We start from the raw sequence: 17,780 nt of genomic DNA, 5'->3' as shown, positions 1-17,780 counted from the left end.
ACAATAAAGTCATGTAAAAAAACTAATTCAGCAGCTTGTAGACTCAACTTCAGGAGCAGTATCTCACAGCTTTGGGTTTCTGTTTGCTTCATCTGTCCACTCTTCTTCTTAATGTTGCTTCCGTTTATAGAGGTTTGCAGACATTTGTTTCAACACATTTCAATCAGATTGATGTCTGGACCTTGACTAGGCCTCACCTTGATTCTTTTCATTTCAGCCATTATGTTGTAGATTGGCTGCTGTGTTTGGGATCTTTGTTCTGCTGATGACCCAGTTTGGGCCAAGCTTCAGCTGTTGGACAGATGGCCTCACATTTGACTTGATTTACAGATATCTCTACTTTGGTCCCATTTGTCCAGAGGACATTGTCCCAGAAGTATTTTTCTTCATTCAGATGCTGCTTCTCAGACATAAGCCATACTAATATATTCTTTCTAGAGAGAAGCAGCTTTCTCCTTCAATCTTTCCAAGCAGCCATAAATGGTCAATGTTTTTCTAACTGTCCTGTCATGAACTGTAACCTTTAACATGCTACCTGAGGCCTGTATCTTCTGAGATGGAGCTCTTGGGTTTTTGGTCATTTCTCTGAGCTTCACACTCTGACCTTGGGCTGAATCTGCTGGGATGTCCACTCCTGGGAATGCTCCAGAGTGATGGGCAGCAAAGGTTACTTCTCTAATGTCACTGCTGACATCCTTCCATCTTGTCATAGTGTTAACACACCCCTGTATGCTTAGGAGCAGCAAACTGGAGGTGCTCACCCGGTTGATGGTCAGTTTTTTATAGCATCTGATTAGCAGCAACAGACTAATTCCTGCTTCACAGACCTTTTCACTCAGAGCTTAAGAAAATTATTGTGATTTGGTTGGAATTCCAACCAACCATGTATTTATTCACATGTTATTTCTATTTTTATTTGTGACTTTTGATGAGATTAAACATGGACTAGACAAAGTACAGAAACTTGCTTAGGAAATGTACATTTATTTGAACAACTTACTTTGCTGCACACGTTCAGCTGAGGTGTTTCACACTAAATTACTCCAGGTAGCTGGGCTCTGAGGATCTATTAGAGAAAGAAGAGAAAAATTGTGCGTTAATTAGGCTCTCAGCGCATTCCTGAATATTTCAAAGCACATCATGCAGCTATTGTTAGAAGACATTTCTACAGAGCCACGCAGCACAAACTGAACCCCGAAAGGGTTGATTCCTTTAAATAGGCCCAAACTGGACCATTTAATCTCATCAGTGGAAATTTGTTGATGTTTCTTACTGTGTGAAGCTGAGATCTTAGCAATCAGCACTCCAAACGAGAACCCGAAAGGAATCCCTGAAAAATAAATGAAATTATTTAACACAAAGCTAACTTGGCTGTAGTTCTAAGCAGCAGCAGCGGCTCTCTGTACCCTCTATCTGATTCACAATTACAGGTCCTTCTCAAAATATTAGCATATTGTGATAAAGTTCATTATTTCCCATAATGTCATGATGAAAATTTAACATTCATATATTTTAGATTCATTGCACACTAACTGAAATATTTCAGGTCTTTTATTGTCTTAATACGGATGATTTCGGCATACAGCTCATGAAAACCCAAAATTCCTATCTCACAAAATTTGCATATTTCATCCAACCAATAAAAGAAAAGTGTTTTTAAGACAAAAAACGTCAACCTTCAAATAATCATGTACAGTTATGCACTCAATACTTGGTCGGGAATCCTTTGTCAGAAATGACTGCTTCAATGCGGCGTGGCATGGAGGCAATCAGCCTGTGGCACTGCTGAGGTCTTATGGAGGCCCAGGATGCTTCGATAGCGGCCTTTAGCTCATCCAGAGTGTTGGGTCTTGAGTCTCTCAACGTTCTCTTCACAATATCCCACAGATTCTCTATGGGGTTCAGGTCAGGAGAGTTGGCAGGCCAATTGAGCACAGTGATACCATGGTCAGTAAACCATTTACCAGTGGTTTTGGCACTGTGAGCAGGTGCCAGGTCGTGCTGAAAAATGAAATCTTCATCTCCATAAAGCTTTTCAGCAGATGGAAGCATGAAGTGCTCCAAAATCTCCTGATAGCTAGCTGCATTGACCCTGCCCTTGATAAAACACAGTGGACCAACACCAGCAGCTGACACGGCACCCCAGACCATCACTGACTGTGGGTACTTGACACTGGACTTCTGGCATTTTGGCATTTCCTTCTCCCCAGTCTTCCTCCAGACTCTGGCACCTTGATTTCCGAATGACATGCAGAATTTGCTTTCATCCGAAAAAAGTACTTTGGACCACTGAGCAACAGTCCAGTGCTGCTTCTCTGTAGCCCAGGTCAGGCGCTTCTGCCGCTGTTTCTGGTTCAAAAGTGGCTTGACCTGGGGAATGCGGCACCTGTAGCCCATTTCCTGCACACGCCTGTGCACGGTGGCTCTGGATGTTTCTACTCCAGACTCAGTCCACTGCTTCCACAGGTCCCCCAAGGTCTGGAATCGGCCCTTCTCCACAATCTTCCTCAGGGTCCGGTCACCTCTTCTCGTTGTGCAGCGTTTTCTGACACACTTTTTCCTTCCCACAGACTTCCCACTGAGGTGCCTTGATACAGCACTCTGGGAACAGCGTATTCGTTCAGAAATGTCTTTCTGTGTCTTACCCTCTTGCTTGAGGGTGTCAATAGTGGCCTTCTGGACAGCAGTCAGGTCGGCAGTCTTACCCATGATTGGGGTTTTGAGTGATGAACCAGGCTGGGAGTTTTAAAGGCCTCAGGAATCTTTTGCAGGTGTTTAGAGTTAACTCGTTGATTCAGATGATTAGGTTCATAGCTCATTTAGAGACCCTTTTAATGATATGCTAATTTTTTTTGAGATAGGAATTTTGGGTTTTCATGAGCTGTATGCCACAATCATCCATATTAAGACAATAAAAGACCTATAATATTTCAGTTAGTGTGCAATGAATCTAAAATATATGAATGTTAAATTTTCATCATGACATTATGGAAAATAATGAACTTTATCACAATATGCTAATATTTTGAGAAGGACCTGTAGTTTCATTATCCTCACACATTACCAGCCACAAACTAAACGCACCCTGTAAGAACATCCTGCCCTCTGCTGGGGCTCCATATACATTACACAATTACAAAGTTTAGATTTAACTGAAGAAAAGAGAAAAAAATGAAGTTTCTATGCCAATCAAAGCAATAAAATACTACGTTTTCTGCATTTATGAATAAAAACGTAGTTTACTGTGGTTTAAATAATCTATGTACAATAAAGTTCAGAAAAAGTTAGAAATTTATGTCTGGAAAAATGCTGAACTTTTTAAACGTAACATTTATGTTTTCAGGACAGACACAAAACCATTAACCTTAATTAAATACCGAAAGACTCCAGGTGAGATCCGTGGAGGACAAGACCTAACTTGAGAACTAATAAACCTTCACACATCAATAATTGACCGGTCTGTTTGCTCAAACCTCGAAACTTTTACAGATACGTGATGCACCGTTGGACACATTAGACACAATTAGTTCTGTACCTTATAACAAAGCATAAGTACCTGAGATGTGAATGTTAATCTAATTTCTGCAGGGCCCTTTCTGGAGGCCTCGTAGGACCACAGGTTTAACGCAAACCTACCAGACCTGGAAACCCACAGCGTGAGGAGACGCAGAGTTTTCTACGATAAGGTCAGTTATTTATCTGAATACCTGACAATCTAACAAATGTTACACGTTTTCTTTATCAAAGGTTGAGCAAAGAGTTCCATTAGGGTTGGTATTTTACGAAATCCAGAAAATATGCAATAAAATCCATAATTAAGGGTAAGTTTAAGTATTAATTGTTTATGGTGTCATATTTTGAGAGTGAGTGCGTGTGTTTTATTCAGTGAATTGATTAGATGTTTGGGATTATGGAGGATGAATGAATGTGGGAACCATGACAATCATGACATTATTATGGCTGAAGTGACAGACCTTTGTTATTTTTTATTAGATTTGTGGAGCTTAGAAGGATTTCTTCGTCTGTAGGAAACTATTTTAAAGACAAACAAATCGTGTCAGCTACAGTCATGTGTGGCTGTGCAGCCCACAATTTCTTAAAGTCTGCATCTGATTGGTCAACCATCTTCTGCCTGACCAATCAATGGACTGAACTCACAAGTGTTCAGTAAATTTACTTGTTTTCCAGATTTACCCAGTACATGGTACATACGTTTGTCTCTGTTAAATGTTTGTCGGCATCATATGTTTCGTATATTTTGTGAAAGTTTATGAAAAAATGCAGGCAGATTCCATTTTTCTTCATACAGTTAGGTCAGAAAGAAATGTTCACTGAAAGATCTGAAGTAAGGTGCTCTCTCTGTCCCACTCTGGCGGCTGTCCGGTGCTGGAGGCGGAATGGGTCACAAAGGTGGTTCTTACTCAGAATGTCATCTTCCTTTTCCCCTCTTTTCTCCACATTAAAGTTAGGTATTAGCAATTAAAATTGGTCTTGGGTTTGTTTCCTTTCGGCTTATGAAAAGTCAAAAGGCTGGTGGTAATTCTTAGATGTTTAATCAGTTTTAATTCTTGTTTTCAGTGTTTGTTTCAGGGTTAGAGTTTTTGTTTCTTTAATTAGTAATTTGAGGATAAGAATTTACGTTACTGTTTTTGTTCAGCTGTTATTTGTATGTGTTTCTTTTGTTTTAATCAGTAGTCGGTAGATTCAGAAATTTAGCTTTTGCCTGAAGCCTTAATTTTGCGCTGATTTCAAACACATTTTTAATATACAGAAATCTCCTCGCTCTTCTTTTGATGAGATGAAGAAAGTTTTCTGGAAAGGAAGAGTGTTCACTCTTCAGATTGTGATTGATTCACTTATGAACCTTTAAATAATTTCATGTAGGTTTGACCTTACTTCTCAGCTACCTTTTTGCTTTAGGAATTCAAATCTGATGCTTCCGTTCCTTCACCACATTTTTAAACTGTGGATTTTTCGGCCTCCAGATGGCGCCATCGGCATGCTTCTGGCTCTGACCAGTTTTTCTTTGCACCATCTGACTCTAACTATAGATCACTAGATGGGTTTCTTTAGCCGTTTGAATACAACTCTTCAGATTTTTGACAACCAAACAAGGCAGGTTAGACTCTTTGACTCAAATGTTTCTATGTTGCTAAAGATCACCTCTTCATCACTAGAGAAAGTATTGCTTTGTGTGCACAAGAAACCATTCGTCATCACTTCCATGAATCCAGCTCTGGGTAAGGTTCTATGCACTCTGTCTAAGGGTTTTAATACTTTTAAACGATTGGATTGTAAGGAAAGGAAAGAAAAGGATTAAGACTGAGTGTGTAACCTTAAATAATCTAAATTACCACACAGGCTGAATAATCTCATCCTCAGAAGTGAGGAGGTGATCTGATCTTCTTTTGCTTCAGCTCTGCATTGGGAGGATGGATGAGGGGTGTTGAGGTCCCCGGAGGTGAAACTCTATTAGCACCCAGCATGAAAGTCAATGAAAGCATCCCAGTGTGCTCCGGTCCCCTGACAGTATTAATGTTTAATGATATCTAAAAAGGCTAATTCCCCAGCTCTCCCTGTTGCTCTTATCCTCTCATTAAACATCCTCACAATGTCTTCACTTCCTTATATTAGAGCCCTGACCCCGGCTGCTGAAGGACTCATCCTTTACTGATTATAAATTCATCTCGCTCCAGCTCTTTTTCTCCTCCTCTCAGAAACAGGATATGATAGCGAGAAATGGCAGAATAGTACCGAATTAGAAACACAAAACGATCGAGTTACCTGGAATATTCATCTTTTAAAATGAATCTTAACCTCTCAATAACCCTTTAATAACCCTCTGCTCATTCACTCTAAAAGAAAGATGAAGCATAAACTTTAAAGGAAAATACAGGTTAGGCTAACCCTCCAAATTAAAACTGCACCCTCAAACCCTCCACCAGGTTTTACAATTTAGAGTAAATTTTACAAAATACTAAGGAAAGATATGTTCAATAAGGCGGTGTATTTCCAAACATTGTAAATGCAGTAAATATGCAGTTTCACCTGTAGATTAAATAAGTTGGCAACTAAATATACAAATCCCATTAAACAAAGCATCCACTAACAAAATAATGGTTTAACGTGTTATTTTGCTTGGACTATTTAAGATTCGGTTTTCTATTTTCTTTAACCTGGGGCATTAAAGCATTCAAGCTCTCCTTTCAGCTCCACAAAATACGGTGACATTCAAAAGAAAAAAGATGTTCTCCCGTTGCACACACACAGAAAACCTTTAACGCACCAATGAGCATGCATGTACAACACCAATGTGTTCATGAAAACACACAAACACAGTGTAGTCAGGAAAAATGTCCGAGAAAATGCTTATTCCCACAAACACACTCCAGAGAGGCTGCGCAGCACTTAAGTGGTCGCTATCAGGAGCTTAGCTGGCCCCGGTGCGCATTTCAGTAAATGCCGCCTCACTGAAACTGCTGTTTGGTTAACTCTGTCAGCCACCGGGACAAACACACACAGAAGCTCCATCATTCACAGTCCGAGTCCTGGCAAATGCTACGCTTTGAAGTCATTGTGAGGAAGATGACTAGGCCTTGTCATTTGTTAGCAGGGATTAGTTTATTGGAGAGTGTGCATCTTAACTGAAGCATTTCAAGGATTTCTGCTTCAGAGGTTTTTTTGTTGAATGCTGACGCTGAATGAGCATCAGGCTAACACCACAACTGATGTGTTACACAATCCTTACAGAGCACGCAAACCCTGCAATTTCCCTTCATGGACTATTTCAGTTTGCTGAACCCGTGATATCTTAAAGTTCACAGACTTCTGGTGTTACAAAGATCATTTAAAAGCAGCTTCTGTGGTTCAGATGGGAATAATATGGTAAGAAGGGATTTAGTGAGCCGTCGTTGGTCCAAACTTCATCTATAGTCATAAGACTTAGATCATGACCAAATGTTCCCAGATACAAGCAGCTGAATGGAGAATGGAGTCTGTGGGGAGGCCTGGGATTGTCTTAGATAAGAAGTGAGGAGCTCTGTCAGCCAAGAGGAATTTGAAGCAGAGATGCTGCTCTGTCAGGAGTTAGTTGAAGTGACTGGGAACACCTGCAGATCCTACATAAGGATCTGGTGAAAGTCACAAAGGAACAGAATATCTGGATTTCTCCCCTGGACCTGTTCCATGAGCTACCCACCAGAAGTGGGGACAGAAGATCTGGTTAACGGTTGTGGACTGAAAAAAAAAATAAAAAATTCTACCTGTAGCTCCGTCTGAGACCCAATGACAATACAACAGCCAGGCTGAGCAAATTAGACCATCTTGATTGCTAATTAGGAGGCAATTGGACAGGGACAGCATTCCAGCGGGTTGAGGGTCAGAGTTAACTCTAAGGTTTTCATTCTATGTAAGCAGTGAGGAGCAGTCTGAGCTTCTGGGGTGAAATTGAGGACATGCAGGTGTGATGCAATGGATCCATTTGTAGGTCCAAGATCTGAGAAAGCCATCAAAGCTGGATGAGAGTTGGAGTCTGGTTTAGTGCATGTGAGAATTTGCCAGGCAGGTTTTCTACATAGTCTTTCTAAGGTGGTCTAAACAAGAGTCTGTGGCAGTAGCCCAGAAAGGAAGTTGATCTTACCTAAAAGCTCAACCCCTAAACCTCTCCAGCATGATGGACCTACCAGGAGCACAAAACTCCTGTAAGCCAAAGGGTCGGGAAGGCCCACAAGCCAACACACCACCATCAAGGTAAGACACTGGAGAGCTCTCTAATAGTGGGTTTAAAAAATATGCAGTGAATGCTTCCACACTGTAGATATGTATTTAAAGAAAGAAACAAACAAAAAAGAAAGAAAGACAAATGAAAGGAAGAATTAAGGAAGGGAAGGAAATAGTTAAGAAAGGATGGATGATTGACAGTTGAAACATTCACTCCTGCAGGCTCAGAGCCCAGTAGAGTAAACAGAAATCCAGAACTCATGTCTGTTCTCATTCATCTTCAGCTGTATAGCTTCAAATTTAATGTCATGGCAGCACTTTCCCAACTGTGATTTTCTCTCTGATTCTGTATTTTTTTCCTCATTAAACGACCCCGCTGCTGACCTCCTGATACGCAATCAGAGAAATAACAGCTACAGTTACCTATATATGTTTGTAAGATAAACCAGTTTTTGAGACTTAGACCAGTTTAAAGACTTACTACCTCCACACAATCACAAGCTTCATATTCTCGAACTAAAACACTTCCAGTTTAAATAAAACAGAGTGAATTCTTCAAATATTTAATCAGACAGCAGATGATTCATGGAGTGGGTCTGTCTTTATCATGTCTGTAATTAGGACCATACCAACCTAAGAGCTGATTTACCTTCTCAGCAGGTGCTCTTCCTTAATGGGGAAATATTTTATCATCTTCAGTGCTGTTGAGTTATTCCACCTAGACAAGGTGTGCATTTGATAATAACTCTTAGCTAATAAAACACATGCACATGCAGCTGTAGGACATCTATGCAAATAATTAACAGAACACAATGAGTAACTGTTCTCTATTCAGCTGTATTAAATGTAGTTTGTGCCTTTTCTGCATCTGGAACCGCACACGGTGTGTTTTGTGTTGCATGTCTGCATGAGTTGCAGGACAGGCGCGAAAAGCAGTCGACCAGGCTTCCGCTGGAGATGGGATTGCCAGACATAAATCTTGGAAGAGGACGTATTTATGAGCAGAGACGTTCGGCTTTCTGCCGGCTCATCACACTGACTGTCTGCTGGTGAACTGCGTGTTTGGTTTCTGCTGGCTTCATGCAAACATCCAGCGTGTATCCACACTGCACTCAGCTAAACCTTCCTACAAAGGAATAATAGGTACATATACCTTTGAATTAGATTCATTAGATGCCCCTTATAAAGTCTTGCTACAAGATAAAGTAAATATAATTTTTGTTTTATTGTTCAGTGACATTTTGCATCATCTCCTCAGAAACCCATAATGGGTGATGTATGGTTAAGTCATCTAAACAGATTAAACTTTACATTACGGAAAGCCACCAGAGAAAACCAGGTGTTAGGGCTTAAAGCAGCGCGACCAGCTTAAATCATGACAATCTTCTCAGCTTGCTGGCAGTGAATCCTCTACTCTTATTGGCCCATCTGCAGTAAATGCTTTGTACAACCCCTTCTGCAGCCCTGAGTCGTCTTCTCTGACGGAGAGAAGGTATCATCCCACAGTGGCTGCAGGTTTTGTGTTTGTGCTGTTTTCTCTCTCCTGCAGGGTGTGACTGACAGGTGCAGCTGCAACAGGTGTTTCTCATCTGAACCCAATCACCAGGGCTTCATAAGAAGCAGCAACCTGGAGGGAGGTGTCTCTGCCAGCGTGGTTACCTGACTGCGTTCTGCAGTTCTCTGCATTTTCTCTAACCTGCTCTAATTGAGTTTCTTGTCCTGCTTCGCAGATATGATCACCATGCGACAGAGCCCTGGATTTCCAAGCTCTTATTCTCCATGTTATGCTCTGGTGGGTGTTGGAAACAACTCCCTGCTGCTCCAACCATGATCCTCCCTTCCTTTCCTACCTCCAGCCCTACAGCTCTGAGATCGCCTCGTGGAAATACCAAACCGTTGCTCACCGGCATGTACAACCTCTAACACGCGTGCTCCAACAAGCCATCATCCACCACCAGCAGTAAGCTGACCTCAACCCTTCTCTGCACACCTCTCTATAACCTTACCTGAACAACGATAAAGTCTCTCCTCTCCTCCTCAGTGCCAGTCCAGATCCCTCCGGCAGATCCAGTCCGGTTTCAGTGTCATTTTGTTTAATTACATATAAACTGTTAAACCTGCTGTTCTGCCTTTGTGATTGTTGCCTCATCCAGAGTTCATAATGCTGAACATTGCAAAAGGATCTTTGACCACATCTATTTGTAGTATCATCTCTGGCCATGGTGTCCAACCTTTTTTTTTTTAACATTGGCCAAAATCATCAAGTTAAAAGTCACAAAATGTTTTTACCTGCCCAATAATAAACTATCAACATTTTAGTTAACCAAATATGATAGTTAGACTGTTTATAAGAAACAAAACAGTGAATCATTGTGTATCTAAAATTTAAAAAAACGGTTTTACACGTTTGACTTGGAAAAAAAAGCATCCAGTTTGCAAATTTTTATGGGGTCAATTTTAATTTTCTTTTAAAATGGAAAAGGTCTACTCCCAGGTCGCTTCTCAGCAATGACAGGAATTTGATTACAAAACACCAGCTGTTTTTAGCCAGGATTTATGAATTCAAATCAGATTTGGGTACACCAAAGTCTGTTGTGGGTAAAAGTCATTGGACAGATGCTGTCCTTTTATTATGAAAGGCAAGAAGTTTGGTTATTAAAAAACGAGTACTTTGTGCTCCACTTTTGTGTTGCGTTCTTGTCATTGGGAGCGGCACAAAGTCCGTCCAGGGGGCCGCAGATTGAACACCCCTAATTTATAGTCTTGGGTCTTCTCTTCAGCTCAACCCTAAGGTTTTCTATTGGATGATTTTGTTAAATAGGCCCACAGCATTACAGAACCTCCATCTTACCTAACAGTAGACAGAAGGTAAGTTTATTTATATAGCGCTTTTCAGTAACGAGACACTCAAAGTGCTGTACATACAATTACAATACAATCACAAAGAAAAGAAATACAGATACAGACACAGAAAAACTAATCAAATGATACTACAATCCTTCTAAGAAATCAAAAAATCTATGAATCCTTCTGAGAAATCTAATAGTCTCATCATTCCACTGAATTTCAACTAGGGAAGCTGAGTCACTGGTACAAAACAGCTTTAATCCACATTTTCAGGTGCTAATAATATATTGCTTTTACTGGTACTGAAGTTGAACTAAGTAATAACAGTCCATCGTGGTCTAATTAAGAAGGCTGGGTTTTTGGTGTAAGAGCAGCTAAAGTCCAAATTACTACTAATATTTGGTTTTCGTTGGTAATCCTTCTGATAAAACTAAAAATCAATGAAAAAGTAATGAAATACTAATAATAATTGGCTTTTTCTGGTAATCCTTCTGAGAAATCTGAAAATCTATGAAAAGTAATGAAATCATACATTTAGGTAAAGTAAGATAGGAGGAAAAAAAATCATCTTTCAGACTCTATTCTTAGCAGAATAGAGTCTGAAATAGTACAAAAAACCTCAGCAGAGGTAAGCAACACACACATAAGTAAAGATTTAGCAATGGTACGGTGGAATCTTGAGGGTGCGAATATATATATAAGTCTGAGTGTGTTTGCAAGAATTAGACTGTCAACACTGATAGAAGCGCCATTGTCCTTGAGAAGAGAGGTGGAAGTTTTATCAATCGGCCGCATAGTCCTATCAGCTCGCAGCTGGTAGGGGAGTGCTGGGGAAGAGAGTGGTGTTTATATAACATCCAGCAGATATATTGTCGATAGCCAGTTAGCAGAAGTTGCCAAGGCCACATTGAGGTGCCAGATTAATTTCCACCAAGATCTTGCATTGATGATGGCAGAGTCTGACCGCTGCGCAAAGCCTTCTCCAGCACATCCCAAAAATTCTCAATGAGGTTAAGGCCTGGACTCTGGGGCAGCCTATCCATGTGTGAGAATGATGTCTCATGCTCCCTGAACCACTCTTTACCAATTGGAGCCCGATGAATCCTGGCATTGTCATCTTGGAATATGCCCGTGCCATCAGGAAAGACAAAAAGTCCATTGATGGAATAACCTGGTCATTCAGTATATTCAGGTAGTCAGCTGACCTCATTCTTTGAACACATACTGTTGTTGAACCCAGACCTGACCACCTGCAGCAACCCCAGATCATAGCACTGCCCCACAGGCTGGTACAGTAGGCACCAGGCATGATGGGTCCATCACTCTGGAACAGGGTAAATCTGGACTTATCAGACCATATGACTTTCTTCCATTGCTCCAGAGTCCAATCTTTACGCTCCCTAGCAAACTGAAGCCTTTTTTTCCAGTTAGCCTCACTGATTAGTGGTTTTCTTTAGGCTACACAACTGTTCAGTCCCAATCCCATGAGTTCCCTTCGCATTGTGCGTATGGAAATGCTCTTACTTTCACTACTAAACAGCCTGGAGTTCTACTGTTGTTTGTCTTCAATTTGATTTCACTAAACGTTTAAGTGATCACTGATCACGATTTGTTTCCAGCCACATTCTTCCTTGAAGACGATGGGTCCCCACTATCCTTCCAGTTTTTAATAATGTGTTGGACAGTTCTTAACCCAGTTTTGGTAGTTTCTGCAATATCCTTGTTTTCTCTGATTGATGCATGCCAATGATTTGACCCTTCTGAAACAGACTGACATCTTTTCCACGACCGCGGGATGTGTCTTTAGACATGGTTGTTTAAGAAATTAGAAGCAACTCATTGCATCAGTTGGGGTTAAACAACTTGTTGCCAGCTGAAACATAATGGCCCATGCAGTAATTATCCAAAGGGAGGCTCATACCTATTTGCCAGGTGAATTTTTGTTTTGTCCAGGCAGTGTATAAGCCAGCAGTATTTTTCTTGTAGCCATTTGTTGACTTCTGGAGCTCCACAAACAGCTGCCTTTCTTGAATGGTATGTTTTCTTCTCTTTTCCATTTGGCTCAGAAAAATCGTCCCTCTACCTCATGTTATATTTAAACCCCTGGGGAAGTGATAAATCCCAAAATAAGTTTCTAGACACTCTGATTCTTAGAGAAGAAAATCAAAAAGCAGAAATTAAAGTTACTTGACCTTTATTAATTGTGGCAATGGGGATTTAATTAGAGCAAAATGGAAAACTACAGGCTGCTTTAAAATTGTTTCAATGTGAGCATCTGCTGCAGCAATTAAATACATTTATTCCTTCATAAAGACGTTTTATACATGGACATAGTCTCTTGATAAATCAATAGTTTCTACTGGTTCAGAACAGGTTTGGGGTAGCAGGGCTGGTGGGGTAGTGGGTTAAGCTGGGGACCCATATATGGATGCCTTATGGTGCGTTCAGACTGACCGCGATTTCAGTGAATTTTTCTCCTCATTCGTGTGCTGTCACTGGCCTGACATTTCGCCAGCGATTCGCGTGGCCAACGGGCAATAACGCTCCACTCCCTTCATCGTGTCTTCATATAGGAGGAGCTTCTATCTGCTGCTTGCCGGTTTCAACGCAACATGATGTACCTGGATTTTACGGAGCGAGTCACGGCGCTTTACTTATGGAAAGTTGAACAACGCTGTCGTCGTCAACGTCTCTGGGTTAACCAGATTCTCCAGAGAAGGAACCAGTTTGGAGAGTACTACCACCTACTCCAGGAGTAGCGTCTGGATGACGGTCACTTTCAGCGGTACTTCCGCCTATCCAGGACCCAGTTTGAGGACCTGCTGCTCCACGTTGGGGGAAGAATCAGCTTCCGGGACACCAACCACAGCGCTGTATCTCCGCTGCAGAATGCCTATACATCTGTATTCGGTGAGTCTGAGCTCAATAGAAAGCTGTGTGTGAAGCCCACATGTGTGTTTCACAGTTTCATGCGTGCCTTATTAACCAGTCTTTTTCAGGACAAAATTTCAATGGCTTTTTGCAAAGCCACCCACAAACCTCTCAGAGCAAACATTCCTTCATCCCATGTGTACATGAATGTTTCTGTTTTTTTATATATATATATATGTGATGTTTGCTGATTGTAGGTATTGTTTTCCCTTATTTCTTTGCAGGAACTGCACTGACTGATTCGCAACGCGAATTGACACAAAAGTTCAGATTTTTCAACTCCAGTGAAATTCGCTTCGCGTCCATCTCGGGTTTCGCTCTCACATTGCCCTAATCGCGTCCTTCGCATCACTTTGCTCCTGAACACGCCTCAATATAGAGTTAACATGTAAATCACTTGCTCCTATTGCGTCATTCGCAGTCAGTCTGAACGCAACATCAGTCCTCAACGCGGCTGTCCGGGGTCTAAGCCCTGGCGACAATTGCCACATGTCTTCCCCTCTCTCTCTGCTCCCATTTCCTGTCTAACTACTGGCAACAAAAACTGGAGAAATAAAGGCCACTAGTGCTGCAAAAAAAATATATCTTAAAAAAAACTGGTTTGGGAGGAAATCTGCAACTGGGATCAAAATTTAACGTGAAAAGATCCCAAAACATTCTTTTAAGCTTTATGGAATTAAAGTTAATCTCTCACTACCTCAGTTACTAACATCTGATATTTGTCAGAAATATCTCCACAGAAGCTTCACCAAACATAAACAGCACAGTATGTTCAACTACTTAATAACTGTCTTACCAGTCTGCAGAACACAGACACAGACTGAAATTGTTCTTAAATTCACAGTGGCTGCACCTTAAAATCAAGAATTACTTAATCCTCAGATAATTAGATTTTTATAATATATCTTGTCCCAAACGCAAAACCTTTTGTACATTTATTCAGTTTCCGTTGTAGTCTGTCAAAAAAACGGACAATTAATTTAAAGTGGTGCCTCTGTTTATGTTGATCTGAGAATGAAGCGAGTTGAAAACAATCAGAGCACCTGGTTCCAAACTGATAATAATCCTCCGGAGAAAGACGAGACATTGTTAAACATGTAATGTAAACGAGAAAGAACATCAGGTAGTACTTCCTGTCAGAAAAAATGACATTACAACCAGTCATTTATCAGATTTATTAAAGCTGGTACTTTTGATCTGCAGAGAAATATGTAGCAGTCAGGGGAAAACTAGCTGTGCAAAACCACACGGAGGAAGAGGAGGAGGAGGAGGAGGAGGAGGAGGAGGCCTGGCTCATGATGCAGGCAAATATTTGGCTGACTTTGTATTAATGCGGTGCTGGGATGCAGTGGACATCTTAAACAGGCACAATGTGGGAATCATTTTCTGTCTGAGTTGCTGAGCTGGACCTGATGAGAGCATTGAAGAAGTTCTGGTTCTGTTTCGTCCTGCGCTGCTGGAAACAAACTGCAACCAACACAGACGGAGTCATGAGGAGCTCCCAGGTTTGGATCTCTGTGCTTTAATCTCAAACTCAGGTTAATGAAACATAAACAGGCATTCCTATCAGAATCTCCGTGCATGTTTGTCACCTTTTTCTGGACCTGAACAGGAACATCTGGATTATCACTGAAAAGTTCATTTATTTGACGAATTCAATCAAAAAAGTTAAACTTTAGTTTTAAACAGCTTTATTCCAAACAGAGTAGAATATTTTATGTTTATTTCTGTTCATTTGGGTGATTTTGGCTTCAGCGTCTGTGAAAAACATAACATTTTATGAGATCAATAAAAAATGTTGTTTAAAACAGAACTGTGGTCCTATTGGAAGCCCAGGTTGACCTTCAGTGACCTTCAGCTCATCTGCTTTGTCGGTTCTGGTGTCTCTCATCTTCTGTGTGACAACAGCCCATAGGTTCTCTGTGTGGTTTAGATTCGGCCAGTTTGCTGGTGACACCATGGTGACTGATGCAGGTATTGGTACTGTTGGCAGTATGGGCCGGTAGCAAGTCTAGTTAGAAAATGAAACCACCATCTCCATAAAGCTTCTCAGCAAAGAGAAGCATGAAGTCCTCTAAAATGTCCTAGTGGACAGCTGTGTTGACTTTGGACATGATGAAACTCAGTGGTCCAACACCAGCAGCACCAGCACTGATTGAAAAGATTCGCACTGGATCTCAGCTGGAATTCTGTGCCTCTCCACTCTTCTTCCAGACTTTGGGACTTTCCAAATGTAATGCTGAAGTTACTTTCATCTTAAAAGAGGACTTTGGATCACTATGCAACAGTCATCATTCTCTGTAGCCCAGGTAAGATGGCTCTAAGACGATCTCTGGTTCTGGAGTAGCTTAACACCAAGAATGTGACAGTTTTAGCCCAGGTCCTGGATACACCTCAGTGTGGCAGCTCTTGAGGCTCTGATTCCAGCTGTAGTCCACACCTTATCAGTCTCCCTGAAACTTTTAAATGGGCCTTGCTTCGCTTTTCCTCTTATGTATTTTTTTCAACAAGACTTTTTCCTTCCACTCAACATTCCATTTATATGCTTGTATAGAGTATCTGATGACCTGATGTGTTTCTGTATCAAAAGTATGGTTTTATCACACTGATGAAACAATAAATTAGCATAAATAAACACTTGAAATATATCACTGTGTGTAATTAATCTATATTATGTATGAGCTTCCTTTTTAATGAATTACTGAAATAAATTACCTTTTTAACTTGTAACAAAAAGTCAAACATATATTCCTAAATTTAAAGGAACACATAATTAGGATCCCGATGTCTGTGTTCTTACCCACAGATGTTACAGAGGATAAACATGTTAGATTTACCATTATGAGGCATCATTGATCTCACACAGACATCCAACAGCCCATAAAATAATTAGACAAGCGTCAGTTTGCTTCACTGTTCGCCTTTTGTGCAGCAGAACTTTGCTCAGTGGACATTTACGTCCAGTTCTTCGCGTCTCTAAAGGGCTTATGGTGCTGCAAAACCACGACATCTTCCACCACCTTATCTCCATATCTCTACAAGCCACAGCTGTGAACTACTGTAGCACAGATAGGGACAACATACAGAAAGCAGCTCCTCAGTAATGAAAACCATAAGAAGCCAACAGCTCAGAGCAACCGGTTCTTCAACTATCACCTGCAAAGCTCCCCCTCCACCGATATTCAGTCCAATTAACACATCTCCAAATAATAAAATATATCATCTGAAGGTGATGATCCCTAAAGCAAATGTGTATTTTATTGCTCCAATGTTTTATAGTTTTTGTTTGTTTGCTTTGGATGAAGATAAAATATAAAATCTTACACAAAAAAATTTGAAAAATCCACCTTTATTCTAATGACATTATTCAGTGTAGAAAAAGATCCTGAGTTAAGAAAGAATTGCTTTTTAAATTGCTGCTGCACCAGTACTGTCATAGTGAACTGTTTTTAAAGCATATTTTATTTTTTAAATGGAAGAGAATGATTAGGAACATTTAGGAGAGGTGTGTGAGAGACTATTTACTGTTCCCTTTCAATATTACTTAACAAACAGCCCAAAGTATGTAAAAGCTGTTATACATGGATCAAAATTAAATAAAAACATTCAAATCACAACAATGTATATTTATTTTTATTTTTTATATTAATGCCAACTACTCATCACCTGGAATAAGAAGCTTCTGTTATAAATGAGGCAGCCTCTGCCAGCAGTGTTGTAGCAAAATGATACAAAGATCCTTCATGTAGATTAAAAAAAGCCTACATAGATGAAATTGTTTTTTAAAGTTAATAGTTTGGGGTAAATAATATTCCTCAGTTTACATTGAAATGTGTGGAAATTATTAACCCACATCACAAAAACATGCCTAATCTCAAAAACATTTGTAGAAAGTTCCATAAATGTTCATTAAATAATCTTTGATGAATGTTCAGTGGTTAAAATAAAGGTCAGTTAACTGATTTGTAAAACTCACTTTATTGAGCCTAAAGGTCACGTTTATAACTGGAATGTGATACTTTCACCACTAAAAACAGTCTTTAAAACATTTTTCATTTAAATTTAATTTAAAGTAAATTATGCTTGATTTGAGATTGTGCGGCCCAATTCAAGTCATGTTTCTGTGTTAAATCAGTTTATGTTTGTTATAAAAGAACCGGAAAATATTACCTAACAGACGATTTAAAAAGCTCTACTCAGCTTTATGTAAATCAAACATGGGTTTTCTTGACCAGAACTTCTACATTATTCTCCACCTAACAGACGATTTAAAAAGCTCTACT

General features: G+C 40.2%; 1 protein-coding gene and 1 long non-coding RNA gene across 16 annotated transcripts in view; one reads left to right on the top strand and one right to left on the bottom strand.

The window, feature by feature from the left end:
- The window catches only part of LOC124871305 (poly(rC)-binding protein 3), a 103,153-nt gene that overhangs the window by 61,336 nt on the left and 24,037 nt on the right, over window positions 1–17,780 (bottom strand). For all 15 annotated transcript variants that reach the window (XM_047370534.1, XM_047370530.1, XM_047370531.1 and 12 more), the window contains exons 2-3: window positions 1,274–1,330; window positions 1,001–1,066 (exon numbers count right to left, since the gene is read on the bottom strand). The gene's annotated coding sequence lies outside the window, so the exon portion shown is untranslated. The remainder of the gene's footprint in view (window positions 1–1,000; window positions 1,067–1,273; window positions 1,331–17,780) is intronic.
- LOC124871307 lies at window positions 7,333–9,840 on the top strand. The gene is made up of 4 exons (XR_007038997.1): window positions 7,333–7,749; window positions 8,638–8,862; window positions 9,450–9,679; window positions 9,761–9,840. It is a non-coding gene; the product is annotated as an uncharacterized LOC124871307 (long non-coding RNA).

Source organism: Girardinichthys multiradiatus, chromosome 7 (assembly GCF_021462225.1).
Source record: "Girardinichthys multiradiatus isolate DD_20200921_A chromosome 7, DD_fGirMul_XY1, whole genome shotgun sequence".
In the NCBI taxonomy this organism is placed as follows: domain Eukaryota; kingdom Metazoa; phylum Chordata; class Actinopteri; order Cyprinodontiformes; family Goodeidae; genus Girardinichthys; species Girardinichthys multiradiatus.
The sequence above is the reverse complement of the archived record's forward strand: the minus strand, read 5'-3'. Positions and strand labels throughout refer to the sequence as shown.